Raw genomic sequence first — 21,495 nt, forward strand, 5'->3', positions numbered from 1 at the left:
CGAGCCTAAAGTATGAAATATAATTTGTTTACATCAAAAATTAATTTAAATGTCAGGAAAAGATTTTTGAAAGTATACGTTTGGAGTGTCGCTTTATATGGAAGTGAAACTTGGACGATCGGAGTATCTGAGAAGAAAAGATTAGAAGCTTTTGAAATGCGGTGCGCTATAGGAGAATGTTAAAAATCAGACGGGTGGATAAAGTGACAAATGAAGAGGTATTGCGGCAAATAGATGAAGAAAGAAGCGTTTGGAAAAATATAGTTAAAAGAAGAGACAGACTTATAGGCTACATACTAAGGCATCCTGGAATAGTCGCTTTAATATTGGAAGGACAGGTAGAAGGGAAAAATTGTGTAAGCAGGCAACGTTTGGAATATGTAAAACAAATTGTTAGGGATGTAGGATGTAGAGGGTATACTGAAATGAAACGACTAGCACTAGATAGGGAATCTTGGAGAGCTGCATCAAACCAGTCAAATGACTGAAGACAAAAAAAAACTGGTGTATTAATAAATGAAATTAAGAAATTATTTCATTTTCATTTCTAATAGTTTACCTGTTCTATTACTATAACACCAGCTTAGAAATTATAATATTAAATAATTTAAATAAGTCTTCAAATTAGATTATATTAAGAGAACAGAAATTAATAACAGGCACTCAATTTCAAATAGGCACTGGCGACAAAAAATAAGGTTAGAAACTACCAAATAATTTATTTCTATTTTTTGTAGAATTGAAAGGAAAATGTTATCCAACATTAGTAAGGTAAAATAAACTAAGACGATATTTTAATGAAAGTTTAAAAAAAAGAAGGAATAGAATCAATGAAGTAAGAATATAAGATATAGAGAGGTTTCTATTGCTTTAGAAGTTAAATACAATATTGTGAAAAGCAGGCAGGATACATTTCTGGAGGGGCCAGGAAAGGAATTCCTTGTACTGATCCGCTCTGGCGGGCAGGTCAAATACTCCTGTTTACTCAAGACAAACACCATCTCACCAAGCTTGCTGGAAACAATACTACACCCCATAACCCCCCTCTTTCTCATCCGTATGCCGTACAAACTACCCTTTACAGACTGACATTGTGCACAATGCATTTAGACTACATTTTCCACAATCCCTTTTAAACAAAACACTAACATTCACACACAGACATACTAAAACAAATATATATAGAATTAAGCAAAATTTGACTTTGTTATCGTATACATTTATCGATTTTAACTTTAAAATAAGTGAAACTTTCAGATGTAATATTAAAACAAAGTTATAAATTTAAGCATTATTATTAAGGTAGAGGGACGGAGGTAAACTATGAGGACACTAAAAAATATAACTGTATAAATTTTATAATTTCGTATGACGAGAAAGAACACTTTTTTTAACACCTGGTCACTCAAAATAGAATTACTCTCTATTCCAAAGGAAGTAAAAAAAAAAAAAAAAAAAAACCAATTAGGATTGATAAAGTTATCAGGAAATTGGGGCCTCGAATATTACGTGACGTCTTTGATTACAACTGGATCCAATTTAAAAAAAATATTCCCCAGCTACGCCAGTCATGGTTAAAAAAAAAAAAGATTTAAAAATAAGTTAAAAATGTTATAATTTTTATTTTTTTTATTTTAGCGGCTTCCTTGCTCTCTAGGAAAAATAGAAAAAAAATTATTTACCAAGAAGTGATCCCTAATAAAAAAAATTGTTTAAAAATACTGAAAACATTTACTTTTATTTAATGGATCTTTAAGTGCTGAACTGCATGGATGAAGTCCTAAGCAAGAACTACCGCATGAAATGAAATGTAATAGAAATAATGCAGATGGACCACTGAATATAATCTGATGTTGACACCACAAAACTTCTTTGTACGCCTATTACATATTCACATTTGTTTACAATCAGAGGTTAATAATTATAAATAAATCAATACATTTAAATTAAAAAAAGGAGATGAAGTCTGATCCGAACTAATGTGACTTCCTCTATAATCCAAATATTTTATTAATTACAATTTCATTTGGCTATAACTCTGAAACCAATGAAAATAAGTACCACTTATGATACATCGTTTAAAAGCTCTGAATGAAGGCTTATTACTGCAAGAAAAAGTCAAAAACCCAAAAAGAACACTTTTGGTCCAGACGATTGCAATAGAAAGGAGAGATGCACAACTAGATGTTACAACAGTCCTAAATCCAAGATTTCAACATTCTGCAGCTAATAGTTATTGAGTTATGTGAGATACGTACTTACAGACGTCACACCGAAAGTAGTCAAAATGGATTCAGGGACGGTCAAAATGGATATTTCCGTTGAAATCTGAATAGCGATCAATATTTCCCTTTACTTCATACAAGGAAGTAAAAATAGGAAGAGAAAAGATCACGGAGATAGAAGAATTTTGTTATTTTGGAAGTAGAATTACTGAAAGATGGACGAAGCAGGGGCGATATAAACTTACGAATAGCACAGCGAAACGACCTTTCAGTCAGAAATATAATTTGGTTGCATCAAAAATTAATTTACAAGTCAGGATAACATTTTTGAAAGTATAGCGTAGCTTTATATGGAAAGTGAAACTTGGACGATCGGAGTACCTGAGAAGAAAAAATTAGAAGCTTTGAAATGTGTTACTATAAGAGAACCACCCATCTGTTAATCAGATGGGTGGATAAAGTGACAAACGAATTGCGGCAAATTGATGAAAAAAAAAGCATTTGGAAAAGTATAGTTAAAAGAAGAGAGACAGGTTTATATGCCACATATTAAGGCATCCTGGAATAGTCGCTTTGGTATTTTGGAGGGTCAATTAAGAAAGAATTTAATGGACTTGACTTTCGTATCGATTTAAACATTAAAAATTGTGCAGGCAGGCAGCGTTTACAATGTAAAACAAACTGTTAGGGATGTAGGATGTAGGGTATATACCGAGATGAAAAGACTGGCACTTGATAGGGAATCTTGGAGATTAAATCAAACCAGTCAAATGACTGAAGACAAAAAGAAATAAAATTGTGACAATTTTTTTAATAATAAAAAAAATCCCTTTGTGCACGCTGGAAGCCAGAGATAGATTTCAACGGTAATAAGTAGGGAATAAAAAATATTTCCGCCTTAAAGTTAAGAAAAACTTCAAATTTACTCAATACGACAATGGTTACATGTGAAAAAAATGTTTCACATGTTCAGGATACGACAAACCCCATCTTACAATTCCATTTTGACCATCCCTTGCCGAAAGGGTTGGTCGTATCAAAAATAACAATCAAAAATTGTTTCAGACAAAGGTTTAGGTAATGTTTAGAGGACTAACGACCACTTTAAACCCATTCAATACTGTACCTGTTAGGGACGTATGATTTTTTTTGTCTTCGAAACCCTATTTTTTCCACCCCGTCGGCCAATGGTTAGTAATATCAAAAAAATTTACTTACATAAGTTTTAGGTCCTTATTCAAAGAGTAGTAGGAACTTTAAACGAATTCGATATTTTACTTAATAAGAAAGTTATAGTGATATTTTGTTTTTTTTTTCGAAAAAGCCCATCCCAAAGGTCCGATTTTGGCCGTTAACGAACTCGACCGAGATTTTGGGACGAGTTATTTTTAAGGAAAAATTTTAAACTGATATTAGTGATCACAAGAAAGTGAAATTATATATATATATATATATATATACAAACCTTTGATCTGACGGTAGTTTTGGGGTCTGGGAGATGTGAAACGCTAAGATATATCGAAATTTTCCGAAAGTCGAATCATGGTATCCATTACAATAGGTAGCTTTCTTATGAAATCTACCTATTATTCATATATAGGTTATATGTAAAAAAATTTTCTTAGTGAAGTTTTGTCTAAATCTAACTCTTAGTAGACTACAATAAGAAAAAAAAAATTCAAAACTCCTTTCTGCATTTTTGGTCCAGGGTCTATAAATTAAAACAATTGTAGACATTTCTTGATAGCTCTATATATGATGTATAAACTCTCAAAAACGTTTTGAAAAATATTTAAACAGTTGGGGGATACATATTATCTCAATTTTAAGTGATGGAGGTTGATTTTTTAATAAAAGTTTTCTCTAAAATGCCTCGGAAGAAAATCGAAATTGGTTTTTTCGTGATATCCCCACATCCATTAACGAATTTTGAAAAAAGATTCCTGAGATACAAGACCGAAAAGAGTCCGATACACATACATACATATTTACGCACTTACATATGTTTATTTGTCTAGATGAACTAGTTGGGCCGTAAACGTAAAGATTAGCAAAACACACCCGATACTACATTTTTGACATGATCATCGTTCTTTCCCCTTCAATATAGTTATTTTAATTTGAGTGTTATTTTCTGTCTTTCCTAGCATTTTCGCTCTAAATTTATTCGTTTCGTAGTATCTACATTCTCAAAACTACTTTTAGCATTTTGATTGCTAAAAGTGTAGTTATTTTAGCGGAAATATAGCTATTCTAGCAATATTCGCCGTAAATGTAAAAGGAGTCATTTAATCTTAATCATTAAAAATTGTAGTAAGAAGTATTACTTACGCAATGGGGAACTTCCTTTATCAATAACAGTTATGCACTCTTAAGAAATTTTGTTCATGGGTGAAAATGAAGAGCCACGCATGGAATTGTGATAGGCAATCTGAACGGAGGGTTAAAAGTTCTAAAGTAAAATTTACTTTTTATAAGAATATTTGGAATGCCTAAAATTACATCTGTTTGTAATATATCAGTTTTTATATTGTTTCGTACGTAATGATTATTATTTGGAAATTAATATTTACTACAATTTCTTCTCTTCTTTTTCCTTCATTTATTTATTTTAATAAATACTTTTCCTAGATGTCTGCAGGTAATGATTGTTTAACAATCTAAATGAACAATCTAGTTAGATATTTTATTTTTACTTCCTTGTACAAAGGAAAGTAGTATTGCGATAGCGTAAAATTTCGGTTTTCAGATTTCAACGGAAATATCCATTTTGACAATTCCTGAATCCCTGAATCCATTTTGACTAGTTTATCTCGCATAACTCAAAAATGATTAGCCGTAGAATGTTGACATTTCTGATTTAGGACTGTTTTAACATCTAGTTGTGCACCACCTCTTTTGATTGCAATCGATTGAACTAAAAGTGTCAAAAAAAAAAAACAAAAACAATTTGGATTTTGGACTTTTTCTTAACTGCAGTAATAAGCCCTCATAAAAGCTTTTCAAGATATATCATAGTGTTACTTATTTTTATTGGTTCCAGAGTTATAGCCAAAATGAAATTCTAATTAATGATGTTTGTGGATGTTACAAGGGGAAGGCACTTCGGTTCGAATCTGACTATCTCCTTTTATTTTTTTTTTTAACTTTTTTTGTTAACTTTAATATACTTCTTTCTTTTCTTTTCCTATTTAGCCTCCGGTAACTACCGTTTGTAGATAATTCTTCAGAGGATGAATGAGGATGATATATGTATGAGTGTAAATGAAGTGTATGTAGTCTTGTACATTCTCAGTTCGACCATTCCTGAGATGTGTGGTTAATTGAAACCCAACCACCAAAGAACACCGGTATCCACGATCTAGTATTCAAATCCATGTAAAAATATCTGGCTTTACTAGGACTTGAACGCTGTAACTTTCGACTTCCAAATCAGCTGATTTGGGAAGACGCGTTAACCACTAGACCAATCCGGTGGGTTAAAGTTTAATATACTCATTTATTAAAAAATATTAACCCGTGACTGTAATCTGACTTTATCTCCTTAACTTTAATGTAATAATTTATTAATAATTATTAACCCGTGACTGTAAAAAAAGTTTTAGAATAACAATAAAAAAAATATGAAAAAAATTAGAAGTTATAAGTGAAATAAAATTTTATGCACTTTTAAAAATGTGTATATGTTATAATAATTTAATAGGCATTATTACATATGCATATATCTAATAGAGCTGGTGAAACATCTGATTATTTAATATTAATTGAAAATTATAATTTAGAATAATATTATTTTTGGATTTTTTAGTTTAATTTCTATTCAATTTTAAATATTCTGAAATTTCTGTTTTTCCAAATTATTTCTTTAATTTTTCTAAATTAAAGTTAACTAGAACACAAGAACAACATATACACTGAGGCACACATGCTTGATCTTTTAGTTCATTACTCCTGTGATATTGTCGGACAATATTCTCCCTAAGTCAGAGTCGATCATCATTTCGTTTATTCGTTTTTTGTTGCCAATCATTTAATCGCTGTTTGGTTTGATATAATTCTTCCTATCTTAATTTCTGTACACGTTCTCTAGTTTCAAATTTTCTATTTTTTATATTCATCATCATTTCAATCTTTTTATTCTTTCCTTGATCTTAACGTTTTCTTGCTCTTTGTATTTATCATGTTCTCTTAATGTATCTATTCTTTCTTTGGTTTTAAAATTTTCTTCTTCTTTATATTTATCATCGTTTCTTAATTTTTTTTCTTTCTTTGATTTTAACATTTTCTTCCTCTTTATATTCATCTTCTTGTCGTTTTTTAAAATACATTTCTTCTTCATGTTACTTTTCTATTTTTGTATGATTTTTCTTTTTCATTTTTGATTATTCACAAAATAATCCAACAATCTTAAATTTATGTTAATCAGTAACTCACGAAGATACGAATAATAGCAAAAGTCATGTGGCGTCCACATCAGATTTTCCCTAATGTGCTCGACGCAATCTGTTCAACTAGTGAACAATAAGCAAACCTCCCACGGGCCAATGAGATAAGGATGTGTAAATTAGGTGTAGTCTTATACAGACTCAGGCCGACCATTTCTGAGACGTATGATTTATTGAACCCCGACCATCAAAATACACCGGTATCCACTGTCTAGAATTCAAATGCGTTTAAAGACAATAGACTTTTATTAGGATTTGAACTTCAGAACCTTTAAGTCTGAAAATCAGCTGTTAAACAAGTGGTAACATTTAATTTTTTTTTTATAATTCTCAACATATGCGGTATCCACTGTCTAGAATTCAAATGCGTTTAAAGACAATAGACTTTTATTAGGATTTGAACTTCAGAACCTTTAAGTCTGAAAATCAGCTGTTAAACAAGTGACTTTTATTAGGATTTGAACTTCAGAACCTGTAAGTCTGATAATCAGCTGTTAAACAAGTGACTTTTATTAGGATTTGAACTTCAGAACCTGTAAGTCTGATAATCAGCTGTTAAACAAGTGACTTTTATTAGGATTTGAACTTCAGAACCTGTAAGTCTGATAATCAGCTGTTAAACAAGTGACTTTTATTAGGATTTGAACTTCAGAACCTGTAAGTCTGATAATCAGCTGTTAAACAAGTGGTAACATTTAATTTTTTTTTATAATTCTCAACATATGCGTCTTTTAGGTAGATTTAACACGAAAGCTACGTCTTTGCATTTCACATCTCCAAGACCGCAAAACTATCGTCAGCTCAAAAGTTTATATATATATAGATTTATAAATATTTCACTTTCTTGTGGACACACTTTAAAATCGTTCCTTAAATAAATAGTCCCAAAATCTCGGTCCAGTTCGTTAACGGCCAAAATCGGAATATGGGGATGGAAATTGGGGGGGGGGGGGCTTTTCGTAAAAACAAAATATCGCTATAACTTTCTTATTAAGTAAAATATTCAATTCGTTTAAAGTTCCTAAATCTTATTTAAGTAATTTTTTTTTATATCACCAACTATTGGCCCAGGGGGTGGAAAAATGGGATTTCGAAGACAAAAGAGAACCATACTTCCCTTAATAGGCACAATATCGAATCGTTTTAAAGTGGTCGTTAATCTTTTAAACATTACCTAAAAGTTTTGTCTGAAAAATTTTTTATATGACCAACCCTTACGGCAAAGGATAACCAAAATTTTGCTGGAATTGTACGAACATGGGGCTTGTCCTATGCTAAACATGTGAAACCTTTTTTCACCTGCAACCATTCTCAAATCTTTTTTCCCCTACTTAGCACAGTTGAAATCTACCTCCGCCTTCCTGAGTGCCGAAAGGGATTTTTTTTAAAGGTTTTATTATTTTTTTAAAGTTAAAAACGTATAACGTATTTTACGTTATACGTATTTAACTTACTTATACGTATTTAAAATACGGTTTACGTTATTTTATGCACTATACGTAATTACACGTATTTTATGCACTACGGGTCACATATGTCAGAATAGTTAAAAAGTAAAACCGACATGAAAAATGTAGTAGTATGTTTACAAACTCAAGACATATAAGTTGATTGAGGCAAAAGAATATACGCAACAACGAAAGAAGACGTCAGTTAAAGAGGGTAAAATAAAAAAAAGAGATAGAAATAAAGAAAGAAAGAAGGGATATCGAACGAACGCTTCATCATAGACTGCGGTAGTGGTATGGGGTAGTTTTACCCCACTGTGGGGGTTCCGCTTCACCACGTTCATCCCCCAGAGAAACAAAAGAGGGCAGTTAACACCCTCGTCGATCTCCCCTAGCGCCCATCTACAATGACCTCTGAATTCTGATTTAAGTACTCTAAGATATTTTTAAAGCCTTACCGAATCGGTTGTTGTTAACCGACCTTCTGTATTTTTTTCTTTAAAAATCGATTTCAAACCAAAGTACAGCCGTCAAAAATTTCACCCATAAGTTTAAATTCTTTATTTTTGAAGCCTTTTTTACAGCGATAAAATAAATATAAATAACAAAGTTCTAGATACATGGGTAGGCGAGTGGATACCATTAGTCTCGATGAAATGCTACTATAGCTACACAGTAAAACTACAGGATTCTTTATTTCAAAATCAATTTACGCTCTGGTTACTATAATTACCGTATTAAAATTATATTTTCGTTACTGGAATTCATTTTCACACACTATCTTTTCAATATTTTCCCTAAGAGAAAAAATATACGTAGGTAAAAAATACATCAATGAAATTAAAAACAAAAAAGTTTATATACTAACAAATATTTGTAAATTTGGAATCTTAATTTTACTTTCAAAATTATTGTTCTAAAAATTATATATTATTTACAGCTTGGGCAACATAAAAAAAGTAACTGCAGATATAATTTATTTCAAAGAACAAATATATCCATTAAAACATTACAGAGTGATCATAAATTATTCGACGCGATTTAGGCATAGCAATTACATGCAATAACAATATGCAATTATTGTTGTATAGGAAATTTCAAACAGTTTTTATGCAACAATTATTAACTACAAAGAAGTTTAACGTGAACACCAGTGCCTAGACGATATCACTTTCACACTACACATAATGCAGGATATCTGGAGTTACTCCATTAATTATACCTCCGATTCTTCTTTTTGGTTAATTGATGTTGACGAATTTCGTTGTGTACATCCTGTCTTTGAGAGACCCCACAAGAAAGAAGTCGAGTAGGGTAACATCAGGAGGTGGCCAGGGAATCGGTTCCATCACGGCCCATCCAACGTTGAAGAAATCGTTTTATGTAGATATTCCCTAAAGAGTAAATCCAAGTGTGGAGGTGCGCCATCTTGTTGGAAGTAAAAGTCGGGTTACCGATGTTCAACCTGTATATATAACTAGCGCTAGTAATCGTTGACCCGTCGAAGAAGAATGATCCGGTCACTTCATAAGCAGATAACTCACACCAAACATTAATTTTTGGGCAGTGTTTGTCGAACGGCATGAGGATTCTCCTTTCCTCAAATCCGACAATTATGACGGTTAACGTGACCAAAAACATGGAAGTTAGCTTCATCGGAAAATATTACGTTTTCTATAAACGCATTATTTTCTTTCACTTTATCAAGAATATTCAAGGGAAAATTGTAACGGTACGGTTTATGGTCATCCACCAACTGAATTTTAGGCGCTTGGGTAGAACCTTCATGATTGTGGATTGCGGAATTTCCAGTTAAAAATCGTACGAGTCGATTTATCCGGGATTCTCTGAAAAGTTTTTCTTACTCGATCCACAACTAAACTTCCTGTGTCCTTAAAGCGCTGATGCTAACGTTTAATGGAGTACTATCACGGCCTTAATCCAAATGAAAACGTCTATGAACCAGTAATGACGAATCCGCTTTCACGATTTACCATAATAGGCACCTTGCTTTCTCCTGCACGGTAGCCGTTATTTTTACCATCCCTGAATCCATTTTGACTAGTTTCGGTGTGACGATTGTACGTACGTATCTCGCGTGATCCAAAAACAATTAGCCGTAGCATGTTGAAATTCTGGATTTAGGATTGTTGTAACATTTAGTTGTGCAACCTCCCTTTTGATTGCAATCGACTGGACCAAAAGTTTCCAAATAAGCCCGAAATCCAAAAACAAAATTGGATTTTGGACCTCGCTAAAGTAATAAGCCCTCATTGAGAACTTTTCAACGATATATCATAAGTGGTATTTATTTTCATCGGTTGCAAATAAAATTTTAATTAATGAAATATTTTGGATCTTATAAGGAGAAGGCACATCGGTTCGCATCCGACTTCATTTCCTTTATTTTATATATATATATTTGCTTTATTAAATAATTATTAACCTCTGACATTTTTACGATAATTATTCAATAACAACTAACAATTAAAACAAAACAAAAAAGAAAAAAATATCAAAAGTTATTAATGAAATACAATTTTATGTACTTTTCATTTTTGAGTGTATGCATTTAATAGGCGTAAAAGGAAGTCATATGTGTTCACTAAAAATTTATGTTCACCTTGTACTTTCTTAAGTTTCTTAAGTTTCACGATACGATAAATAAACGTAAAAATTTATTAAAATATTTTTAAAAATATATAGACAGTTGATTAAGTGACTTTAAAATTATAAAGAAAGAAAAATATTTAAAAAAAATAATTTTGTTTAGTAGTCAGCAATATTTAAAATTATAATTTAAAACAAAATTTTAATATTATTAAAAGTAATATTAAAGTTTTAATATTATACAATAATAAAATTATAATTATAATATTACAATAAAATTTCATTCATCATAATTCATCCTCCACTACCAAAAAAGAAATCTTAGGTAATTTTTTTTTGGTTGTAAATTTAGCAGTGGAATTTTTTTTACTTTCTTCCATTTACAATAATATATTTATTATATATATATATATATATATATATATATATATATATATATAATATTAATATAATGTAATATTTATTATATATTCATAACTTTACAATAATATATTTTTAAAATTATTTTGTACTTACAGAAATCTGCTTCGATAATTTTTTAGCAAGTAAACCTTTAAAGCGAACAAAATCGAATCGATTCAGAGAATTTATATGAAAATATTAATTAAAATACAAGAAATGTATTCTTTACGAAAAATAGATAGATAAAAAAATACACGATATTGTTATTTATGTGTTTTTCAAAATAAACGCAAATTCAATAGTTTGGTTTTGGAGTAGACTCTAGTTAATTAAGAGAATTCTCATAGTATACCAAAGAAAATCCTTTGCTATGTTTTGTTAAGTGTGAAAACAAACAAGAGACAACAGCTTCGAGGGATTTATTTCAATTGCAAGCAGATTAAATTTTGAAAACGGGAAGAGGGTAGAACAGAGACGAATAGACCGAGAGATGTCGGGTTGTCAAATTATTTGCGGTTCACAGAAATGCAATAACATTGCGGTAGATAGTGAGTTATAGAGAGATAGAGATTTAGAAACAAGGGTAGAGGTGATACGTTAGTCCAGGATGTGTTACGAGCTTCACCGCTTAGGATCAAAGCTATACCCGGGAGGCGTTATCACAAACACCGTCACAGTCGAGCGCACAGAACGCTTGTTAGAGAGTGTTAGTGACTATAACACACCCGCTGGCCTTGTCTTACATGTTTTCAGTAACCGATAATCTAGCTAGGAAAACAGAATGGAAATTTTTATAGTATTAAACTTTTTTCCTCTCATCCGACAAAATTAACGTCACGGTTAAACGACTTCATAAGTTTATGATTCACACGTCTGCACTAATACAGTGCAGAAAACTCAATTAGGACGTAGAATCATACTAACTTCAACACAAAGTTACTTCCAAGATGAAAAATACAAGTAAATTCACGAAAACAAATGCATCATTTAGTAATTTTTAACAAGTAACTATTAAGTAACTTTTAATTAAGTAACTATCTATCGGCTCAGTAGCTCTGTTAATTAAAAGTTACCATACAATAAATCCGGCGTTCAAACACCACAAAATGAAAAATAGCGATACAAATTAGAATACAAAAATCTGATGTGGACACCACATGATTTCCTTGTACGCCTATTAAATAAAATGAAAAATAGCGATAGAAACTAGAATTGTACGCCTACAAAAATCTGATGTGGAAACGTATGCCTATTACCTGATGTGGAAACCACATGATTTCCTTGTATGCCTATTAAATTACATGAAAAATAGCGATAGAAACTAGAATACAAAAATCTGATGTGGACACCACATGATTTCCTTGTACGCCTATTAAATAAAATGAAAAATAGCGATAGAAACTAGAATTGTACGCCTACAAAAATCTGATGTGGAAACCACATGACACGCCTATTGATTCACCACATGATTTCAGCGATAGAAACTAGAATACAAAAATCTGATGTGGACACCACATGACACGCCTATTGATTCACCACATGATTTCCTTGTATGCCTATTAAATTACATGAAAAATAGCGATAGAAACTAGAATATAAAAATCTGTTGTGGACACCACATGATTTCCTTGTGCGCCTATTAAATTACACATTTTTGCGGCACTTCATTTAAATTTATTTCATTTGAAAGTGAGATACGATCCTCCAATTATTTAATTAAGTGGTCAGTTACTCAACTGTATTGCAGTAGTCACCACATTGCATCACATTTTTCTGTGGTATGGTAAAAAAATGTGATGCAATGTGGTGACTACTACAAATCAGCATTTTATATATTAATCGCTCAAGTAGTTAGTAAACGTCGTTATGTTAGTCACGTAAGTGAAAAGATATCGGATCCTTAACCATACACACATCGGTTCGAATCCGACTTCCTATATATATATATATATACATATATATTTAGTGAAATATTGAGTTTGGATGTTTGGATAACATATGTGAAGATTTTCAACACCTAATTTATATGCATTAAAATATCATTAACCTTGAAAATATTGTCCTTAAAGATTGCTGTTTATTTGAAATATTTTGGTCCTACAATTCTGTGGTGGCGAATTTCGTTCGCGCTAGTATCTCGAGAACGTGACCGCTAGACGCATTGGACTAGAACCTAGCGTTCAGGGTGATCACAAAAGCCTTTCAAAATCGCGTTAAAAATGCACCGATTTCGAGATACACGCCCTTTTTTATATAACGAAAGATATGTCTGAGAAATCCCGTTTCTTATGTAAAATATAAATACATAACATCAGCTGTCAATAATTAGCTATCACAACTATAACAAATTAAAAATCCACAACACCCTCTTTTGCTGAAAGTAATGATGAACAATAATTTTGAAGTTTAATATTGATCATTGCCTATATTAAATAATGATCAATGATACACACACATATCGCTTTAAAATAAATCATACTGTTTGCAGTTAAAATATATGTTTCAGTAAATCAACTGTTTCAACATGTGAACACACATTCATCATTGAAAGTAGCCGTTCTTTATTCGAATAAACCCGTGAAAAAAGAAGTGGAGGTTCAATAGCCAATTTCTTTGTTGGTTTTTTATTGTAATTTTGGGGGCATCTCAAACTCGTGTTTTGCAATAAATCCACTCTTTCAGAGTGAAAATTTAACAACAAACACGGGATAATAGTGGAAAACACGTTTACAAATTGTGCGCCAAATTAGTTCTAGGGATATCAAAGGTTAAAGTGGCTATTGAGTGTAAACATTATATGCTACTTGTAAAATATATAAATTCGAAACTATTGCGATCCAATACAAGTTTTCACTTCGGCCGTGCGGTCTTAAGCAAACGTATATATTGATTTATTGATAATTATTAACCTCTGTAAAAATTTTTTATTTAAAATGAAAATTACATAAATTTTTATTTCACTAATCACATCTGATCTTTTTTCGTATATTTTTTTTATTGTTATTATTGGATTATTATTTAAGGAGATGAAGTTGGATTCGAACCGATGTGCCTTCACCTTGTAAGATCCAAATATTTCATTAATTAAAATGTTATTTAGCTATAACTCTGGAACTAATGAAAATAAGTACCACTTATGATGATATATCGTTGAAAAGCTCTCAATGAGGGCTTATTACTCCAGTTAAGAAAATGTACAAAATCCAAATTGTTTTTCATTTTCAGCTTTTTTGAATATTTTTGGTCCATCGATTGCAACCAAAAGGGGAAGTGCACAAATAGTTATTACAGCAATCCTAGTTCCAAAAATTTCAATATCCTACGGCTAATCATTTTTGAGTTATGCGAGATACATGCATACGTACGTACAAACGTCACGTCGAAACTAATCAATATGGACTCAGGGACAATCAAAATGGATATTTCCGTTGAAATCTGAAAACTGAAATATTTCGCGATCACACTCAACTAACGGAATTGGAGATTTTTAAATTAAAAATTAGAAAAGATCGAAAGGAGAAATAAAAATTAGAAAAGATCTGAAGGAGAATTCTTGCGAAAATAAAACTTTCGCTACCTCTCATGCCGACCACCATGGCGTAAGAGGTAGCGTCTCGGCCTTTCACGCGAAGGTTCCTGGCTTGAATCCCGGTCAGGCATGGCATTTTCACACACTACAAAAGTTATCATTCATCTCATCCTCTGAACTAATAACTAACGGTGGTCCCGGAAGTTAAAAAAAAAACTTTTTGATATTTTTCAAATTTTACTCTATTTCATACATGTATGTTGAAATATATTGCTGAAAAAAAAAAAAATTAGCTGCATCCAACTTTACTCAAATTATTTTTTTCTTATGTTTTTAATCCAAAACATAAGGAAGTCGGACCTTACAAAATTAAAATAAACAGTAAAATTTCTACGATCTTTAATTTTTTTTCATATTAATTTTTTTGTTAAGTACATTTTTTTTTTTTGAAGTTCAACTAGCCGGTTCTTCTAGCCAGGATGCACTGCTCCCTGGACCCCCACTGTATTCGTTATCCTCATGGTTGTACTGATAAATAACAATTAAAGCCTGAAAGCTCTCTTTCCTATAACATTTTCCTCGTTCTTGACATAGATGCTCCGATAACCCAGCTCAGGCTCTCCCTAGGGGGCAAGGGCCTCGATGTGTGGCTTAAAACCTTCCATGGAATGACACAAATGCATCCTGAAAATTTAAAGCAATCGGTCGGTTGGTTCTCGCGTGATGTTTTTATACCCCTCGACTATTCGAAAATTATCAAGTTTAGTACAAATTGCCAATTGGTGTCATCAGGACAATTTTAGTATTCTATTAGAATATAACATTTGTTTTGCTCGATTTCGTATAGCGTTGCACTCTCGAACGCACACACTCGCACGCACGCACACACACGCGCGCGCGCGGTCAATTTCTTTTTAATAGTATTAGATTTATGTATTATTTTAGTTTACATTTATTAAAAAAAAGTTAAGATAAATATAATGAAAATAATATTACTTGTAAAAATGCAGTTTTTAAGAAAGGTAAAAGCCAAAAATCTCTATCAACAAATATGTGGAAAGGAACGTACAGGAATGATGTAAAAGAATTCAACCGTGCGACAGCTAAGGCTCTAATTACAACGCTGTAATTCAATACAAAAATGATTTGGATTTATCCCATCTCACTCAGGTTAGTTGGATTAATAAAAAAATATATACATATATAAATTACATAAATATCAACTTCATATAGATCAAATCGAGAAATCGAGATCTCTTTCAATTCGAGTATGTAACCGAAGAGCAATTTTTTTTTACTTATCATTTTAAATATAAAGATTATTATTTAAATATTTTAAAACAATTTTAAAGATTTTCTATGCTGTTATATGCTCAAATTAAATTATCTTACCGTAGAAAAACCATTCTAGGGTTAGGGTAAGGTCTTGAAATTGATTAGAAAAGCTTGAATAATCAGTATTAAAAATATTTATGATAATAGTACTAGAATTCCAATCGCCGCCTTGCCGCGCTATATGGTTACTTGTGTTTCCAGTCATAGCTTTTTTATTTTATGTTTTTTATCAAGTACTTGTAAATCGGAGACAGGTGCAGCCTGTCGCCTCGCACAAAAGTATAAGCGATAGTGATTCTTTCGGTTAAGTCACCGCGTTGTATATCATCGCAGTCCTTAAAAAAAATTTTAATTCAAAAAACCTGAAAATGGTCTCAATATATTTATCTGAATAGAATTTTCAAGCCCAAATCTAGTGAATATTTCGTTTACTATAGTCAAAAATGGGGATAATTTGCAATCATTGTTCAAAATATTTTTACCTTTCTTCACCCCTTTCAAGGTCATATTTCGAAAAATCTAGAGTTGGTTTGTATTTTCATATGATGATTACACTCACCAAAAATCAAGCTTTATATCTTCATTTTTTACCGAGGAATTAAAAAGATAATCGGGTTTAAAAAAAAAAGTAAATTCAATTTAACCTTTTAAACTCGGTATTTCAAAAAATTTGAAATTCGTTTTTAAATGTTCTCATGATGATTACACACACAAAAAATCAATTCGATACCTTGGTTTCCCTTTAAACTGGGAATTTAAAAAAAATCCTTTCTTAGTATACACTTACACTATAATTAGAACGTGTGTACCAATACTCATCCATTTATCTTTATTAGTTTCTGCTGGACGCTGATTATGAATCGCTCACGAATTGGTTTTTATACATATAGATATCTTTAGTGAATAAAAATTTTTTTAAATTTTAAATTCAGGTATACTATTGCTTAAAAACAAAGGTAGAGCCATACTGTTTTTTTATGACTAATGTATAAAAGTTTTGAATACTAACATCTAAGTTTGTTTGACTTACTTCGATAGAAAATTATACACAGCTTTTTTAATTAAATAAAATTTGATCCTTTAATTGTGGAGGTAAATAAATTTACAATTTTACACTTCACAGGAAATTAATAAATAAATAATGAGGTAATTCCGAGCAACAGTTAAAAAAATCACGGTAGTTTAAAAGTAAAACGAGATATCAGAACTGTGAAAGAAAAACAGAATCCGCATTAAAAGAGAAGCTCTCAGATGAGGTCTAAAAAGCAAGCAAGGCTGTGATCTTTTATATAGTTTATTACATTAGAAATACGAGATAGATATAAAAAAAGCGGAAAGAAAAGAAGAGGAAAGAGAGAAAGAAAGAGGGAGTAAGAGAGATGCTGGTGCCTGCTGGCTGATATGATAACAGAGCTAATGAAGGCGTGGCCAACCATGTCGCTTGATTAAGCCGACAAAATGCTTCCCTTACATCACAGCCCTTGGAGCTTAGAAGTCAATTAAACACCACTCCCTCTTCTTCTATATCCTTGCAACTCAACACGCATCGACAATCCCTGCTACCACTTTCAACCTTTTTCTTATGCTCCAGTAAATTTTACACAGTCGAAAGATATATTCACTGTCGTATCTCCATTAGTATTCAATAAATACACACTTAAAAACGTTAACTTTAAAGTCTTCATAAAATCTAATTTATTCGTTCTAGTTTAATAAAACTTAATGTATTAGTAGTTTGCGAACAAATTTTACCTATTCATTATATTAAAAATTTCATACAAAAAAATTGAATCGCATATCCTAAATAAATATAGTATCCCATACGTTTTCATATATTGAATACATAGAAATAAATAATAGTAATAATAAATAAAGAGGTTTTCATAAAATATGTTATTTTTCCTATGTATAGAAACTTATGGGAACTATATAATCAAAATTAAATAATGAGATAATATTTAATTCAACAAATCTTTGTTTACTTAATATTGTTACTAAGACAATCCATTTTATAATATTACGACGCACTCTATTCGTAAGGAATATACTTTGATTTCTTTTTTAAATTTGTTATGTCAATTTTCGGTTTTCCAATATTATTAGGATTTCATTATTATGCAAAGCACTACTTATTTGGTTACAAGATAACAGGAAACCTAGAGGGATCTCCTCTAAAGGAAATTTAAAAAAAAAGACGAATTCAATTTTTTTTTTCTTTAATTTATATAATTCATTTTCACAAAAATAACCATTTATTATTAAATAATACAAATTTAAAACGCTTACCAGAACTTTCGTCTTTCATTCGGAACGTTCTGAGTTCGAATCCCGGACAGGCTTGGCATTTTTTTATATATTACAAAATTCATATATCATAAAGTGATTGTAATTTGTTAATTACAAATTAATTGCAATTTATACGACTTCTAATTTGATTATTCTTTGCAATAACGAAGCCAACTAGGTAGAAAAACCATTCAGTAATTCAGCAAACTATCTAGAAAAGGACCTTTTGAAGCATCCACTTTTGAAGAAGACCAAAATCGATTTGGTCTTCTTCAAAAGTGGATGCTTTAAAAAACGTGATCGCATTAAAATAAATAAATGTTTTGCGTATTTAAGAAGAGCAAAAGTGCGTAAAAGAATAATAATGAAATATACGTGCATTATATTAATAAGTAATTTATAAATTTAAGTGCATTTGTTTTAGTTAATGAAACACTCAGCCAAAATCAATATTAATTAACAATAGAAAATATGCAGATTTACAGTTTTTTCCGATGGTGATGAAATTTGTATACAACAATTCCAAACAGGAAGAAAATTGTTACCTACATTTCATTATGAAAAAACTACTTCCACCTCTCCTTTTTTACGGTCGGTATAGCCTCTAACCAATCTCGGAAACCACCTAACCAATCTCGGAAACCACGCAAAGACTTCGGCACCGATTTTGATGAAACTTTCTTTATTTTTTATAGAAACACTTATAAATTACCAATAAACCCGATATCCTACGTTATTTTTTCTAAAAATCAAACATTACGCAATTTTAAAAACTATACTTCAATTTGTGAAACGTATAAATTTCTGTATTTGGCGAGTACTACTGCACCGATTCTTTTTTTTAATTTTATTTATTTTTTTTTATAGAAGAGTTTTTTTTATAACTATGTTGTTACAAGTGCGCGTGCGAAGCTATGGATATCTTCTAGTTTATTATAAAGAAAGAATGTGTTGAAAAAGAACTTTGGTTTAAAGAAAACGATGTAACTGCATTTCTCGAGTATAAAAATCCATGACAAACCACAATAAAAAATGTTCGAAAGAATAGAAAAAAAAAATTCGTTTTAATTAAAAAATAATCTGTAAGAGACGGTTTTAAAATTCTATCGTATTGGAAACCACATAATGCATACAATCACGAAAGTGGATTATATACACTCACAAATCGTTCAAACAAACAGATGCGTTAAGATTTCACAACGCAATAGCGCTTTTATTATGTTAAAAGTCCTAGAATTATTGCAAGAGGTGATTTTAATAAACGGCTTAAAGAAAAATTGGACAAAAATGTCGATCAGCTATTACTACTGATGAATAACCTGAAAAAATTTGGAATAAGGCAAATAAGATGGAAAACAATGTTTTGATTAGGGACGAGACACGTTCAATCTGTTGAAGAAAAAATTTACTATTTCACTAACATTTTAATGATCGCTATCATAGATGTTTCTTGATACCGGTCAAATTAGGAAATGGTCATCACAGAAAATAATTATGAAATATCAGTATTGATATTTTAATCGTGTTCAGAAAAATATTTGGTTTCTCCAGAGGTGGTCGTCCTAGAGAGTAGTCTTTTAAACAATTGAAATCGCTTGAAACAACCAATCCATTCAGATTTAACTGCTTCTTTGAGTTTCCAAACAATTCTGGTTTTGAAAGATCGAATTTTAAGAATTGTCCACTCTTAAAAATATCGTTTCAGAAATTCCGATTTGAGAGAGTATCTTTCCTCAACGATATTCCTGTCGGCTACAACTACCTTTATTTAATTTTTTCAAAAACTTTCAGCCACCAGCAATGAATAACAACCAATCCACCCATTATTCCCTACCTATAATTTTTAATTCAACGATCGAGCAAAAGGTATATATATATTTTTTTCTTGTCTTCAGTCATTTGACTGGTTTGATGCAGCTCTCCAAGATTCCCTATCTAGTACTAGTCGTTTCATTTCAGTATACCCACTTACATTCTACATCCCTAACAATTTGTTTTACATATTCCAAACGTGGCCTGCCTACACAATTTTTCCCTTCTACCTGTCCTTCCAAGCGACTATTCCAGGATGCCTTAGTATGTGACCTAAAAGTCTGTCTCTTCTTTTAACTATATTTTTCCAAATGCTTCTTTCTTCATCTATTTGCCGCAATACCTCTTCATTTGTCACTTTATCCAGCCATCTGATTTTTAACATTCTCCTATAGCACCGCATTTCAAAAGCTTCTAATCTTTTCTTCTCAGATACTCCACTCCGATCGTCCAAGTTTCACTTCCATATAAAGCGACACTCCAAACATACACTTTCAAAAATCTTTTCCTGACATTTAAATTAATTTTTGATGTAAACAAATTATATTTCTTACTGAAGGCTCGTTTAGCTTGTGCTATTCGGCATTTTATATCGTCCATCTTTAGTAATTCTACTTCCCAAATAAAAAAATTCTTCTACCTCCATAATCTTTTCTCCTCCTATTTTCACATTCAGTGGTCCATCTTTGTTATTTCTACTACATTTCATTACTTTTGTTTTGTTCTTTTTCACGCGATAGTTCTTGCGTAGGACTTCATCTATGCCGTTCATTGTTTCTTCTAAATCCTTTTTACTCTCGGCTAGAATTACTATATCATCAGCAAATCGTAGCATCTTTATCTTTTCACCTTGTACTGTTACTCCGAATCTAAATTGTTCTTTAAAATCATTAACTGCTGGTTCCATGTAAAGATTAAAAATATATAAAAATCAAGTTATATATATGATTTTTAAGAAACTAACGAGAATCAAAAAACATATTTTATGGAAAAAGGTTTTCATTATCAATTTTTAATTGGTTGTTGTCAACTGAAGATGTAGAGAGTTTTTCTAATTGATTGGCCTATGATTGTGGGTGGAATCGATGACTAAAATTTTCATATTTTTATTAATTTTTGTTTTTGTTATTATTTTTCTTTCAATTTTTTATCTAGGAATAATTTCATTTTCAATTTTATCACTATTCTTTTATTTATGGTTCTGATTTATTTAGTCTGTATGTATATATCTATAATCTTGTCACTAGCTGAAATTTTAGTACTGCAAGTATCGTGTAATTATCTTTTAAATCCACTTAGAAATCCACACCTGACCATTATTCAATAAATGGTTAGTTTATTATTTCGCTCATTGAAAAATAATGGATGGTAACCTCCAATACAGTTATTACAATAGGGGCTAC

At 31.0% G+C, this 21,495-nt stretch overlaps 1 protein-coding gene across 1 annotated transcript in view; it reads right to left on the reverse strand.

Annotated features, from left to right (window-relative positions):
• The window catches only part of LOC142328870 (DNA-binding protein D-ETS-3-like), a 401,528-nt gene that overhangs the window by 80,022 nt on the left and 300,011 nt on the right, over positions 1-21,495 (reverse strand). The gene's annotated exons all lie outside the window — the stretch shown is intronic.

This window comes from Lycorma delicatula, chromosome 8 (assembly GCF_047948215.1).
Source record: "Lycorma delicatula isolate Av1 chromosome 8, ASM4794821v1, whole genome shotgun sequence".
NCBI classification, from domain to species: Eukaryota; Metazoa; Arthropoda; class Insecta; order Hemiptera; family Fulgoridae; genus Lycorma; species Lycorma delicatula.